This window comes from Podarcis erhardii (assembly GCF_964252035.2).
Source record: "Podarcis erhardii genome assembly, chromosome: 5".
Classification (NCBI taxonomy): domain Eukaryota; kingdom Metazoa; phylum Chordata; class Lepidosauria; order Squamata; family Lacertidae; genus Podarcis; species Podarcis erhardii.
The window spans coordinates 86,896,102-86,909,395 of NC_138509.1; the positions used below are offsets into that span (position 1 = coordinate 86,896,102).

Consider the following 13,294-nt stretch of genomic DNA (forward strand, 5'->3'; position numbering starts at 1 on the left):
CTGTATCAGATGCCTGGTCTCCAAAGCTACCTTGGAGGTCTGGAGCCCCAACCAAACAACATGTGATTGTATTTGTCCTGTGCTCCTATCCAAATGGTCATACTGTTAGCCAAAATATTTATGTCTGTTCTGTTTGCAGACTCCATATCATTCTTTGTGGGTTTCTTTTTTTAACCAGGCTTGTGTGGTTTATTCCTTTTTGGTAAATTATCTTTTCTAGCATTTTAAAATTCCTAAATTTTCTCCAGCTGGGTCTGCCTCATTGGAATAATCATATCAGGACACTACCTTATTAAAACAAACACACAGTTGCAGCTCACTACTAATTATACATCGTTCTTGCTGAGTTTAGATATTTTTGTGAGCAGATTGACTTTAGCTTGGGGTGGACCAACCACTGTATTAGCAAGAAGGTTTATACAACATTATGTTACGTAGATATTGCATAACATTGCAGGGTTAGACTTTCCAGTAGTGTTTGTCTGATTTTTTTGCCAAAATCCATTCTATCACTTTCCTATTTTTTCCCAGCATTTCCACACCCGAGTAAACCCGAAATTACAAATTTGCAAGACTGTCGTGGTTTTTTCTTCTTCTTATCTACTAAAAGCACATTAGTGAAACCTGGTTGGAGCAGCTCCTTTTGTGACTAGGCAACGGCGTTAATGATTGAACAAGGTGATCTGCTGGGTAGCTGCTTTCCGGTGGGGCTGAATTATGCTTGAATTCTGGTTTTGGCGTTCTGTTTATTTCTCAGATGTTGAAGAATATTCCTTTGAAGATGAACATGGATGTTCAACATGTGCCTAGTTCGAGATGGGCAGCATTACAACATTTCCTTATGCATTGTGGCGCTGTTTTTTTTTTTTTTTAATAGTAGCACCTTAGCAGTTGCCAGTGTTCCACAATGAAACTTGAAATACAGGCTAGCTTGTCAATGCGACAGATGCATACAGAAGGATGCTTTTTCTTGCCATGAGGATACATTACTTTGTCTCTCTATCTCTCTCCCGTCCCCCTTTTCAAGGCTTAAATTTAAGCCTGGCGAACTAATCACACTCATTGCTTGATGCAATTGCCCAGTGCTAGCTTTCAAAAAATAATAAAAGCTGCGAAGTTTGATTTGGCTTACATTAATCTTTTCCAAATATCTCTGCTTGGCTGCTGTACAGTACATATTCGAAGACTGGGTTGGGGAGGGGGAGGGTGGATATTCTCTGTGTGAATGGAAATGTTTTTGGAACTCTGGAATATGGAAACTTCGAGCATAAAGTCGATGTGAAACCGTAGATTATTCTGTATGTACCTAGTAGCGACCAGCACATTCATCGCATCGGGCTCCTTTCCAGGACGTTCACAGCTTTTTTTCATTTGTGGAAAGGAGGAGGAGGAGGAGGAGAGCAGGACTGTGCGCTGCATGTGCTGCGCACTGACTGCTCCAGACAGTCATGTATGTGACCTGGCAATCAGCATGATTTCCTGCTGACGTGGCTTCCCACAACTGGAGCAGAACAGAGCAGCTACAGTGCGCTGCTGCAGAGGAGAGGGGCAGAAGGATGAATCACTCACAGGATGAGAAATAAATTTAAGACTCCGCAAACTTTCTGGCCGTCCAGGTTTAGCAGGCCGGTCAACATGACACAGACACACACATACACATGCACACAATCAAGTGGAGGGGGGGAATAAGGTGTTTGCTTAATAAATGCACTCCCTTCTGCCAATGATTTTTCGGTCGTTATGGTGACCTGCCATTAGGAGATAAATTTGGAATGGAATTTCCCCTACTCTTCGATTTGGATAATACAGTCCACTAGCCCTTATGTCATCCTCAGTTTAGTGTTATTTTCTTCTTCCTGTCGCAAGATGTCGCAGAGATTCAGGCAGCATAGCCTGGGCTCATGACTTTGCAATAGTATTATTTTTAGTAGTACTATTGGAATCATAGTAATTTGGATACTGATTAATGCCAAAACAGACTTCTGCCCATCGGAGCAGCTTGCAGACGGGAGGGGGCTTCCAGCTTGAGCTCTGCAGTTTTGCACCACTGTGCCGTGCGAATCCATATCTGGGTAGGTCAGGGAGAGGCTCCTTCTCTGAAACCTTGCAGAGCTGCTGCCAGTCAGTGTAGACTGCATTGAGCTAGCAAGACCCCAATAGTTGTGACTCAGTGAAAGGCAGCTTCCTATGCAACACTAGCAGCACAGGTCCCCCCCCCCCAACAGAAAGGTTAGCAGATTCCACGAAGGCACACTCTGTAGGACTTCTTCTGCAGATATTAACCAGTGCTAGAAATTAGCCAGGCACATTTTTGCGACTGGCGCGGGTCCAGTTGTGGCCATGTGGAGCCCCCACATATCTGCAGCCAGCAACCATGGGTTGATTTGCTCCTAAGCGTTTAATTGTTGGTGGTGCCATGAGTTCCAGTAGTTTCTGGGAGATATCGATTCCTGCATTCCCCAATCGCTCTTCCATCTTCCTGGTCTTCATATAGGTACTGTATACAGATTACATGTTGGGGAGAACAGTCTCTTTGTGTAAATATTTCTGCTGCCTAATAAATACATCTTTTGCCAACAACCCAGAATTACAGTCAGAATCCACTTGGATGACTCAACTTAAGGTTTGGGTGTTTTGTTTTTTTAAGATGCTCTTTTTGAACACAGCCAAGCCTTTCTGAGTTCGCGCTGCACTTTAGGCAAATGCATAGTCCAAACCGAGTTGATCCACAGGATTACGGCGAAACCCTTGGTTAAGTGCTTTGCTGGTTGAGTGCCAAAGGTGCCCAGGACCTTACAGGATGAGACCCTTGGAAAAGCAGATGAAGATTGTAAAACGGCTAGGCCTGCTGTGCTCAAGTCTTCTGTTCTTTAGATTAAGGTTGATCTCAGCTTGTATTATAATACCGAGCGAGCTGACATCAGCTTTTGCTCAAAAGAGAGTATCTTTATCCAGACATAGGGGGCAGTTCGGTCTCTGCGGTGGGCCCCCTCTAGAAAGCTTGAGCCATATGGCGCTGGCTTATTTGTCAAAGAACCTGCTGTCCACTCGGATTTAGTTAAAACCATCAAATTACAGTAAGCAAAGACCTCAACTTAGGATGGAATAAATAGCTTGGGTCAGTAGTCTATTTGTGTTTTAACCTAGTCTCTAGTTTAGACATTCCAGTGCGGGAAACCTTTTATCATGGGGATTGTATGTTGCGTTCTGGAGAAGGGGCTGCGTCTTGGCAGAGAAGCTCTATAGGCCTGGCTGCGCAAGCTCCGCAAACCATTGGAGTCGTCTTGTGATGTCGGGATTTTGGTAGGATTCCTGCATTATTTTACCAAAGGTCGAAGGCAGCTGCCTCGTCTAAGCAAACTCTCATATTCTCCCCTACCAAATAGTAACAGCAACTGCTCACTTCAGCACTCTTTATTAACTTCGTATGTCTTCCATTGTGCCTCTTCTTGGGGCCTATTTTTGCATTCACATAAAACAATCCACACAGCTGTTTTATTCTTCTGTAGCTGAGTGTTAATTTTGGGGTGGAAAGTTGGGTTCAACCTAGGCCTTCACAACTTGTGTGACCCCGCCCTGCCACACCGTGTATCTTGCTAGCTACTTAACCCACTGCCTCTTCCAAACCACCACTGCCACCCCTTCCAGGTAGGCAGGGATGGTTAATTTATCTCCTGGTGGTTATAATGGAAGACTAGTGGGGGATGCACTTGTAAATTTACTTATTTGGTTTTTCAGATCAACATTTTACAGTCACATATCCAACATACAACATAGAAATAAGATTCCAAAGAATCTCCTGGGCCTCCTTCCGCCCCTTTGTGGGTCCTATTGTTAATCATTTCCTCCTGCATCTTTTATAATAATCCAGATCTTTTACATCTCCATTATGTCCAAAATTCACCATCAAACTAGAAGTGCTATTCCAGTCCTACTAACGATTTTAACTGTTTTCAATGATTTTTTAAGATAAATTATAATTTCCCCCCATTCCTTGTTAAAACTTTGGTCTTCCTGATTTCTGATTCTTCCAGTCATTTTTGCCATTTTGGCATAACCTATCAACTTAATCTTCCATTCTTCTTTCCATCTCTGGGCCAATAACATCCACACAGCTGTGGTTGCATACATAAATAATCTTTTCTGCTCCATTGGGATTTCGGCATCTAGAAAGTGGGGGGGGGGTGCATTTGCACTTGTAGGCCTTGAGTTTTGCACCTGAAAGCCGCTTGTGGTTATCTTTTTTTAAAGTGTTACAATCAGTTTGTGCAAACATATGGGTTTTGCCAGGGCACGGTGTTCATGGAGCAGTCATTGAACTGGTCAGCATGCCAAAGCAGTCAACTTACGATAGGTGTCATCATGACACTGGCAAGTCAGAATGGCTGTGTGCATCAGCCTAAATGGCCTGAGAGTTGGCATTCTGTGTTCATCTTGCTGCAGCGGCTGCTTAGCCTGATTCGCTTGGAGATAGCCCCCTGAATTGGTTGCTTGTGATGGGCCTGGAGGAGTCCACATGGTGATAAATACTGTGCTCAGTGGTAAGGTAAAGGTAAAGGGACCCCTGACCATTAGGTCCAGTTGTGGCCGACTCTGGGGTTGTGGCGCTCATCTTGCTTTATTGGCCGAGGGAGCTGGCGTACAGCTTCCAGGTCATGTGGCCAGCATGACTAAGCCGCTTCTGGCAAACCAGAGCAGAGCACGGAAACGCCGTTTACCTTCCCGCCAGAGCGGTACCTATTTATCTACTTGCACTTCATGCTTTCGGACTGCTAGGTTGGCAGGAGCAGGGACCAAGCAACGGGAGCTCTTCCCGTTGCGGGGATTCGGACTGCCGACCTTCTGATTGGCAAGTCCTAGGCTCTGTGGTTTAACCCACAGTGCCACCCACTCAGTGGTAGAATGTGCTTTTTACATGTGGAAAGGTCAGATCCAACCCCTGACATTGGGTATATCAGGTTAGTGAAAGAGCTGAAACCTTGGAAAACTGCCGCCAAAGTAGGTAAAACTGGGTGAGATGGACCGATGGTCTTACTTAGTAAAGGGCATTCATATACAGTGGTACCTCGGGTTACATATGCTACAGGTTACATAAGCTTCAGGTTACAGACTCCGCTAACCCAGAAATATTACCTCGGGTTAAGAACTTTGCTTCAGGATGAGAACAGAAATTGTGTTCTGGCAGCGCGGCGGCAGCAGGAGGCCCCATTAGCTAAAGTGATGCTTCAGGTTAAGAACAGTTTCAGGTTAAGAACGGACCTCCGGAACAAATTAAGTACCTAACCCAAAGGTAATAAAAGACGGATGTATAAGTTTCTGATTGTGTCCTGGCCCCTCATAATAAGGAGAGGTGAGTTTGCAAGCCTGAAAGTGTGTAATGCCATAGTTTAGCTTTACCTGCAAAGGCAACAATGAATTGTTGGGAAGTTTAGCTTTACATGTGAACACTTAGGTTTTATTTCAGTTCCACTGAGAAAAAGAGACTAGGCCAAGATTTCGTGGAAAAGATCTCTGAAGAAGGTGGTATGAATGCACTGTGGAAGTGAGACACACACACAAACAACACATTATCACCTAACAAAGTGGGTGGGGGAGAAAACCTGGGTGCCCTTCCCATCACGTTTAATGGGTTGCAGGGTGACACAAACTGGTAGGAACACAAAGCTTTTAGCTAAAACGAGCTCTCCGTGTTGGTGTTTCTGTCTCTGCCAAACTCAAATCTATTTCTGGGTTCAGCTAACGCATTCATTCCACACTTGATTTATCACCGAAGCTCATAAAAACACAGGCGGAAAGCACACTTTAAAAAAAAAAGAAGAATATATGGAAATGGACTCGATTGTACCAAAAAATAGTTTTAAAATATTCTGCCTAAGGGGGATGCTTCTTTTTCTAATTCCAAAGCCTTTGCTTCAGATTTTGGATGTGGTCACTGGGTGTTTCATATTTCATAGGCACATATTATATAATATTGTGGGCTTTTCTGAAATTTTAAAATTATAGTGAGTTGTGTTTATTTAAAAAAGAAACTGCTGCTGGTGTTTAGTTTAGAACATGTAAGGGTTTGCTGGATCAGGGCCGTGGCCCTTCTGGTCCACCATCCAATTCCCAGGTGCCTATGGGAAGCCTTATAGAAGAAGTTGGGCGCAATAATGCTTTTGTAATTCACAGAATACTGTCTCTGACCAGGAGACAGAGCACAGCCACTGTGGTTCATTTAAGTCAGGGTGGCTTAAATCAGCAGGAAGAAAAGGCTGGTACAAAATAATGGATTTAAATCAACTTTCCCACTGGTACTATTTTATTTGTTTCCCCATTCAATGGTGCAGATTTGGCCACCAAACTATGTTAATTTATAACTGACTAGAGTGATTTGTGCTGCTTCGTTTGTACAACCAGATCTTGAGACTATCACATTGTACATCTTGCATATTTTCAATTTTTTTTACCTGCAGAGGGGAATGTCTTTAAAACATTCTGCCTTGGGGGTTTTCTTACATCTAGCAGCTGTTGGAGTTTATGAGGCAAAGTATGGAAGGCTAGGAACTCACAAACTGTACTATTGTGTAAAATCATACCTCATGTTACGTTTGCTTCATGTTACGTTCTTTCAGGTTATGTCCCGCGGCGACCCGGAAGTACTGGAAAGGGTTACTTCCGGTTTTCGCTGCTCGCGCATGCGCAGAAGTGCAAAATGATGTCATGCGCAGAAGCAGCAAATTGCAGGCCACGTGTGCGCAGATGTGCTGCTGCGGGTTGTGCTCTTTTCATGTTGCGAACGGGCCTCCGGAACGGATCCCGTTCGCAACCAGAGGTACCACTGTATTCTGCTCTTTGTAGCAGTGCTCCTTTTTGATTCAATCATATTCTGCAGGTCTACTCTAGAATATGACTCCGTTGGATACAACCAAATGCCGTTCTAGGCTGCATCAGAAGACGTTTAGTGTCCAGATCACAGGAAGTAACAGTACCACTCTATTCTGCCTTGGTCTGACCACACTTGGAGTACTGTGCCCAGTTCTGGGCACCACAGTTTAAGAAGAATATAGACAATCTGGAACGTGTGCAGAGGAGGGCAACCAAGATGATCAACAATCTGGAAACCAAGCCTTATGAGGAACAGTTGAGGGAGTTCGGTGTGTTTAGCCTGGAAAAGAGGGGGCTGAGAGCAGATAGGATGTTGTTGTTTAGTTGTTTAGTCGTGTTTAGTTGTTTAGTTGTTTAGTCGTGTTTAGACTCTTCATGACCCCATGGACCAGAGCACGCCAGGCACTTCTGTCTCCCACTGCCTCCCGCAGTTTGGTCAAACTCATGTTTGTATCTTCGAGAACACTATCCCACCATCTTGTCCTCTGTCGTCCCCTTCTCCTTGTGCCCTCCATCTTTCCCAGCATCAGGGTCTTTTCCAGGGAGTCTTCTCTTCTCATGAGGTGGCCAAAGTCTTGGAGCCTCAGCTTCAGGATCTGTCCTTCCAGTGAGCACTCAGGGCTGATTTCCTTCAGAATGGATAGGTTTGATCTTCTTGCAGTCCATGGGACTCTCAAGAGTCTCCTCCAGCTCCTTAATTCAAAAGCATCAATTCTTCGGCGATCAGCCTTCTTGATGGTCCAGCTCTCACTTCCATACATCACTACTGGGAAAACCATAGCTTTAACTATACGGACCTTTGTTGGCAAAGTGATGTCTCTACTTTTTAAGATGCTGTCTAGGTTTGTCATTGCAGATAGGATAGCCATCTTCAAACATCTGAAGGGCTGTCACACGGAGGAAGCTTGTTTTCTCCTGCTCCGAAGGCTAGGACCCGAACCAGTGGATTCAAGTTAGGAGATTCTGACCAAACATCAGGAAGAACTTTCTGACAGTAAGACAGGTGGTGGTCTCTCCTTCCTTGGAGGTTTTTAAGCAGAGGTTGGATGGCCCCCTGCCATGGATGTTTCAGCTGAGATTCTTGCCTTGGAGGAGGCTGGACTAGAGTCCCTTCCAACTATGACTGTGATTCTGAAATTTTTACCCTCTTTGAGTTCAATGTGACTCAACTCCCAAGTAATGCAGGATTACAGCTGTTTACTTTAAATGCACCGGCTTCGAAAAGATGCTAACTCAGCATAGCTGTGACTCTGGCATAATCTTTTTTTGAATGATGACTCGTACGTTTTAATTTTGCCAACTTCCCCTCCCCTTGTAAGCTATATATTAAAAAATCCATAGCTATCCAAGAAGCATTTTTATTTCCCCTGGGATGAAATGACATACATTTTGAACGTTTTAATCAGTCAGCTGCCAAGTTGAATATATTTAATTGGTGACTAATTAGTTAGTAGAATTGTGAAATGAAATTGGAAGAGAGAGAGAGAAAAAGCAGCTGAACCTGAAACCTATTTGGGTTAAGCTAAAATGTTGCTTTACTTGTGCATGAATATCGAGTAGCATGGGGTATAAAGTACGAGAATATCATATAATTTTCTTGGCTCCCTCCCCTCCCCCTTCCTAAAATAGCTGGTGTACAGACTTTGCCATCCTGTTAGGTGGTGCCTGCTGCTTTTAGGTCTAGAGAATTATAACATTACTGTGTTTACTTCTGGCGCCTATGCGTAGGAGGCCAGAAGGATGTTGACTGGGAAAAGGGCTGGAACTGCCACCGCAAGCAGCATTGTCTTTTTGCACTTCGTGTAAAATGTCTGCATGTTGAACTTTTGAGAGATGCCTTTCGTTTGCAGTAGGGAATGTGGGGCCCCACAAATATGGGACATTTACAGAGGGAACTTCTCTATTTGAAGGCGTCCTTTGTTTGGCATGCTGCCCAGTCCAAATTCTGTTTTAAGATATTGTAGGGAGAGCCAGGTACCTTGAACCTGCCCATCAGGAGTTAGCACCTGGGCAACAGACAGGATTGTATTTCCTGTTACTTCTGTGCATATGCAAATCTGCATCCTTTTTTAAGGTTTATTTTGGTTGCATTTCCTCTCCTGTTGGCAATATGGAAAGAGCCACCTTGCTACAAAATTACTTTTGCTTTACTTTAAACAGCAATAACTGGGAAGTTAAATGTGCAAATGATTTCAAAAGGGCAAATATGCCTAATAGTAGGAACAACAGACAGGGGTTTGAATTATTCCTGTTTCTTGGGAGTGTTTCAAGCAAACTTTCCGCAGCAAATTTATCGTCTTAAGACAGTTGCCGTGATTCTGTCTGTATCTCTGGTGCATTTGACTCCTCATATATAAAACTCTTGAATTTTATAAGCTGTTCTGCTCTGCTATTTTGCTCTGTTTTCTGAAATAGCGCTTTTATTTTGTTGTCTGTATGTAATTTCGTTAAGCAATTTTTGAGTGATTTGGAGAGACAGGGTAATAAACAAACAAACCCGCCTGCCGCCTGCGTAGAATGGATTGCATGATTGTTAGGTGCCATATCTGCAGAGGCAAGGAATTGCAATAACAAATGCATGTTGCAGAGTTGTGATTATGTGCAGAGCTCGTAGCCGGAACCCAAAAGTTTAAGCTGTTTCTCTGCAGATGCTGAAGTGGTGTTTCTGTTTTGCATATCCCTTTGGTCCCTATACCCTATTGTAACATAATATATGCACATCCACCCACTGTGTACTCTTGCCTCCAATTCCCCCCTTCCTATTTCACATTTTAGATTGTAATCTCCTCAGGGCAGGGACCTGTCCTGTACTTGTGAAGTCGCCTTTACATGAATGGGGCCATAATAAGGTAAATAAAGGTCTACTGTTGGAGTGTAGTGAGAGATATGTATAGATCAACAAGTTGCAATCTCTGGGTGTGTGCACATATAATCTTTCATGCCCCCCAAGGATGCGTGCTGTTGGTTATGGTGGTGACGGGCAGACTTTCTCCATGTACGGCCCTGCATTGTCTTTCCTATAACTTTTTCAGCAGGGGGGTGGTCCACTGTCCCTCAGACCTTGTGGGAGGCTGGACTATATGGGGGGCGGGGGGGGAATGAACAAATTCCTATGCCCCACAAATAATCCAGAGATGCATTTTAAATCAAAACACACATTCTACTCATGTAGAAACACCAGGCAGGCACCACAAATAACCCAGAGGTGCATTTTCAATAAAAGGACACATTCTACTCATGTAAAAATACACTGATTTCCGGACCGTCCATGGGCCAGATTTAGAAGGCAATTGGGCTGCATCCGGCCCCCGGGCCTTAGTTTGCTTACCCATGCTATAAGATAATGGCTGTCATTAAGAAGAAAAAAGAAAGGATTTCCACAAAGAGGTCCTTTGGGGATGAAACCTTGCTCATGAAGTCCATGTGACTGGGATAGTTTGTGGGCTTTGCCCTCACCCAGCTACCTCCCAAATCAGGGGTGTATGTAGCGAAAGTAAAGTAAACATAAATGGTCAAGATGAGCACCTACCACAGCCATGTGGAACTAGCCCTTGGGACCCTCACCATGTACAACCCCCTTTATGTTTCAGGGGTAGCTTAGTACACTGGGAAAATGAAATGCTGGATATTAGTTTCTTACCCAGTAAGAAACAAAAGTAGAAGGAGGGGAAAGAGCCAAAATGACTATTTTGGAAAGTTTCTCCCCCTAGATATTATAGATACCATGAGCTAGATTTAATTAATGAAGAATTATAACTTAATTGAAGTGTTCGTGTTTAACCAGTATAGCTGATTACTTAAGTTAAGGAAGTAGAAAGGTGTCTGATGGAACTGCAGTGTTTTGTGTTGTGCTACCTTCAGTACAGAAATTTAGTAAATAAAATGAATGAATGAATAAATAAATAAACGAATAAATAAATGAATAAATAAAAACAACTTGGCCCACGGGAAAGGGAGCCCACCCCAAAGACAGCTTCCTTCCTTCTCATTACCAGCTCTCTCACTGCAGAAAATACTAATATGGGTTTTCAGGCTGTTCTCTTTGGAGACGTTTTCTTTCTTCTCCTTTGGCCTTGTTGTCCTTGGCCTCCCCTACTAACTACCATCTCTATCGGCTGTGGTGACCTTCTTCCCCTCCATGTGATGTTATCAAGGCCTTCTACTAACATGATGACATTGTGCATGCCTGTAAACAGAACCATATGCATCGTCACAGCCAATTGGAGTCAAACAGACGTGTTGGCAAATGAGGTCAAGGGTAGTAGGTTCCAAGCGAGCCAAAGAACAGAAAGGCGCTGATGTCATCTCACAGCTTGAACACGGAGGGGTTTCTCTGTACTTCTTCCTCTATTTCTCTCTCTCTCTCCCCCCCCCCCACCGAAATAATTTGTTTGGCTGCATCAGATGTGCCGATTTTGTGGAGGATGCGGAAAGTCCCAGCTCTTTGCGCAACACTGTTTCCTAGCCGTTTTTCGGTGTATTTTCCCTGTGGTATCCATGCTTCGTTTGAGCCAAATAAGCAATCGAGTTTTCATTTACTTTTGATTATGCCTTGAATAGTGATGCTAAAACATAATTAAAGTACTTTTTTCATTTCGCTTGGAATAGGGACCCATAGGTTATTCAGTTGGTTCCCAGGAATAATGGTCTCAGAATGAGCAATAACTAATGACGTTTGTTCCTCTGTCGTGTTAGTAGGAAAATTAACTCCCAGAAAATTAATTGCAGGTATGGTTCAGAGGGTTCAGATGTGCTTGCTGTTGAATCTGGAGTACTTATCAGATAATGGCTTTATTGAGCTACAAGCTAGATGCACAGAGATAAGCCCAATTCATTCACTGGGAAAAAACCAAAACGGAAGCAAGCCCTGCTGTAGTAGTACATATGCATGCTATAATAACAACAATTGCTTGCAATTAGAGGATAATTCACGTAATTTGTTGCTTTGATCTCTACTTAACAGTTCAATTGTCTTTGGGACTTAAATAAACATTTTAGCTTGATTGCCTGATATTCCCACATGGGAACACACAGTGAGAATTGTAGGTCAGGGTGCAAACTTGAATCAAATTGTTCAGTGTTAATGGGAGCATGTGGGGATTTTATTAGCACTGGGCTTTTTCTCCTTAGAACCATGTGATTACAAAATACCAGGAAGAACCTGTTAAATGTCAGCTTTTAAAGTACCATTGATTTCGAAATATAATTGTACTGGATCTCAAGAGTGCTGTTTCAGATTTCAGTGCATTCAGGAGATTCATGACGACATGGTTCAAAGGGGCTTATTCATGGATATATTGAAGTTTAAATTGTCCCCATACAGAGTATTTGTTCCTGTTACTTTTTATGTAACTCATAATAACCGGAGATGAAGTTGCTCCTCAGGAGTGCTCAGATGTTGTTTGAAGTACCTGGAAGAGGAGCATCAGTTGTGGAGCATCCATTAAGCACTCCCAGCTGACTCTATACAAGCCAGACTTCTGTGCTACATACATTTAAGATTTGAGTTCTACCTGCAACAGGGATGGGAAACTTGTGGCACTCCAGGTGTTTTGGGACTACTGCCCCCTTCTTCCTTGACCAGTGACTGTGCTGCTTTGAGCTGATGGGAGTTGGGCTCCAGGCTCATCCGCGTGGTACAGGTTCTAGAACAAAGGCCTAATGATTTTCAGAGTTCCTGTATTGAAAGTCTAAGTTTCTCTTAATGTCTCTGGAAGCTCCCAAGTATTGTCCACCTTTTCATAGATGGTCAGCCCCAAATGTATTGGTGCCAGAGGGATCAATCCACAGCATTCCTCTCAATAATTTAGCTGGTTGTAATTAATTTAGACTTATCTCTTGTGAAAAACTCGTTGAAGCAAATGAGAGTAGGGCAAAACATGCATGATGCCCCAGTGGATCACATCTCTCTGGGTCCCATTCTGCTCCTCTTCATGATATCCAAAATCTGGTGCCTGAGGTAGCCACCTCATGTTGCTTTGTGAGAAGGCCATCACTATCTCAGTATGCTGAGTGTTGCTTGCTTGTAGACAACGTTTATCTTATCCCAAGGCCTTTTAAAATGGAACCAGTCCAGAAGCGGAAATCCACAAAGTGAAGCAGGTCTCTGTGTATTTTATATCACAACTGTTTGCAGAATATTTTTAAGGTCAAAATGTTCTGTTGAGCAAAGAGTTAGCTCAGGCTTCCCAGCCGTCACGATCGATTTACCATGTTGCGTTCTGCCCTGGCAGATTAAAATTTAAAAGTTGAAAAGAAGAACCTTCAGTTTGTAACGGTACAAATCAGCCCTAAATTATGGGTATTTTTGTGTAGCAAAAGAACAGACCTTCCAGTTGAGTTGGTGGGGTTTTTTTGTGGGGTTTTCTGTCATCATTTGTGAGAAATTAGTGATTGCATCAACTGTGTGTGTGAGGAATTACTTAAT

At 43.3% G+C, this 13,294-nt stretch overlaps 1 protein-coding gene across 2 annotated transcripts in view; it reads left to right on the plus strand.

Annotated features, from left to right (window-relative positions):
• The window catches only part of FNDC3B (fibronectin type III domain containing 3B), a 269,773-nt gene that overhangs the window by 101,974 nt on the left and 154,505 nt on the right, over positions 1–13,294 (plus strand). The window contains exon 1 of one of the 2 annotated variants that reach the window (XM_081862163.1): positions 12,112–12,118. The exons of the other annotated variant lie outside the window; for it this stretch is intronic. The gene's annotated coding sequence lies outside the window, so the exon portion shown is untranslated. Of the gene's footprint in view, positions 1–12,111; positions 12,119–13,294 lie in introns of those variants that run through there. 2 annotated transcript variants of the gene reach the window in all.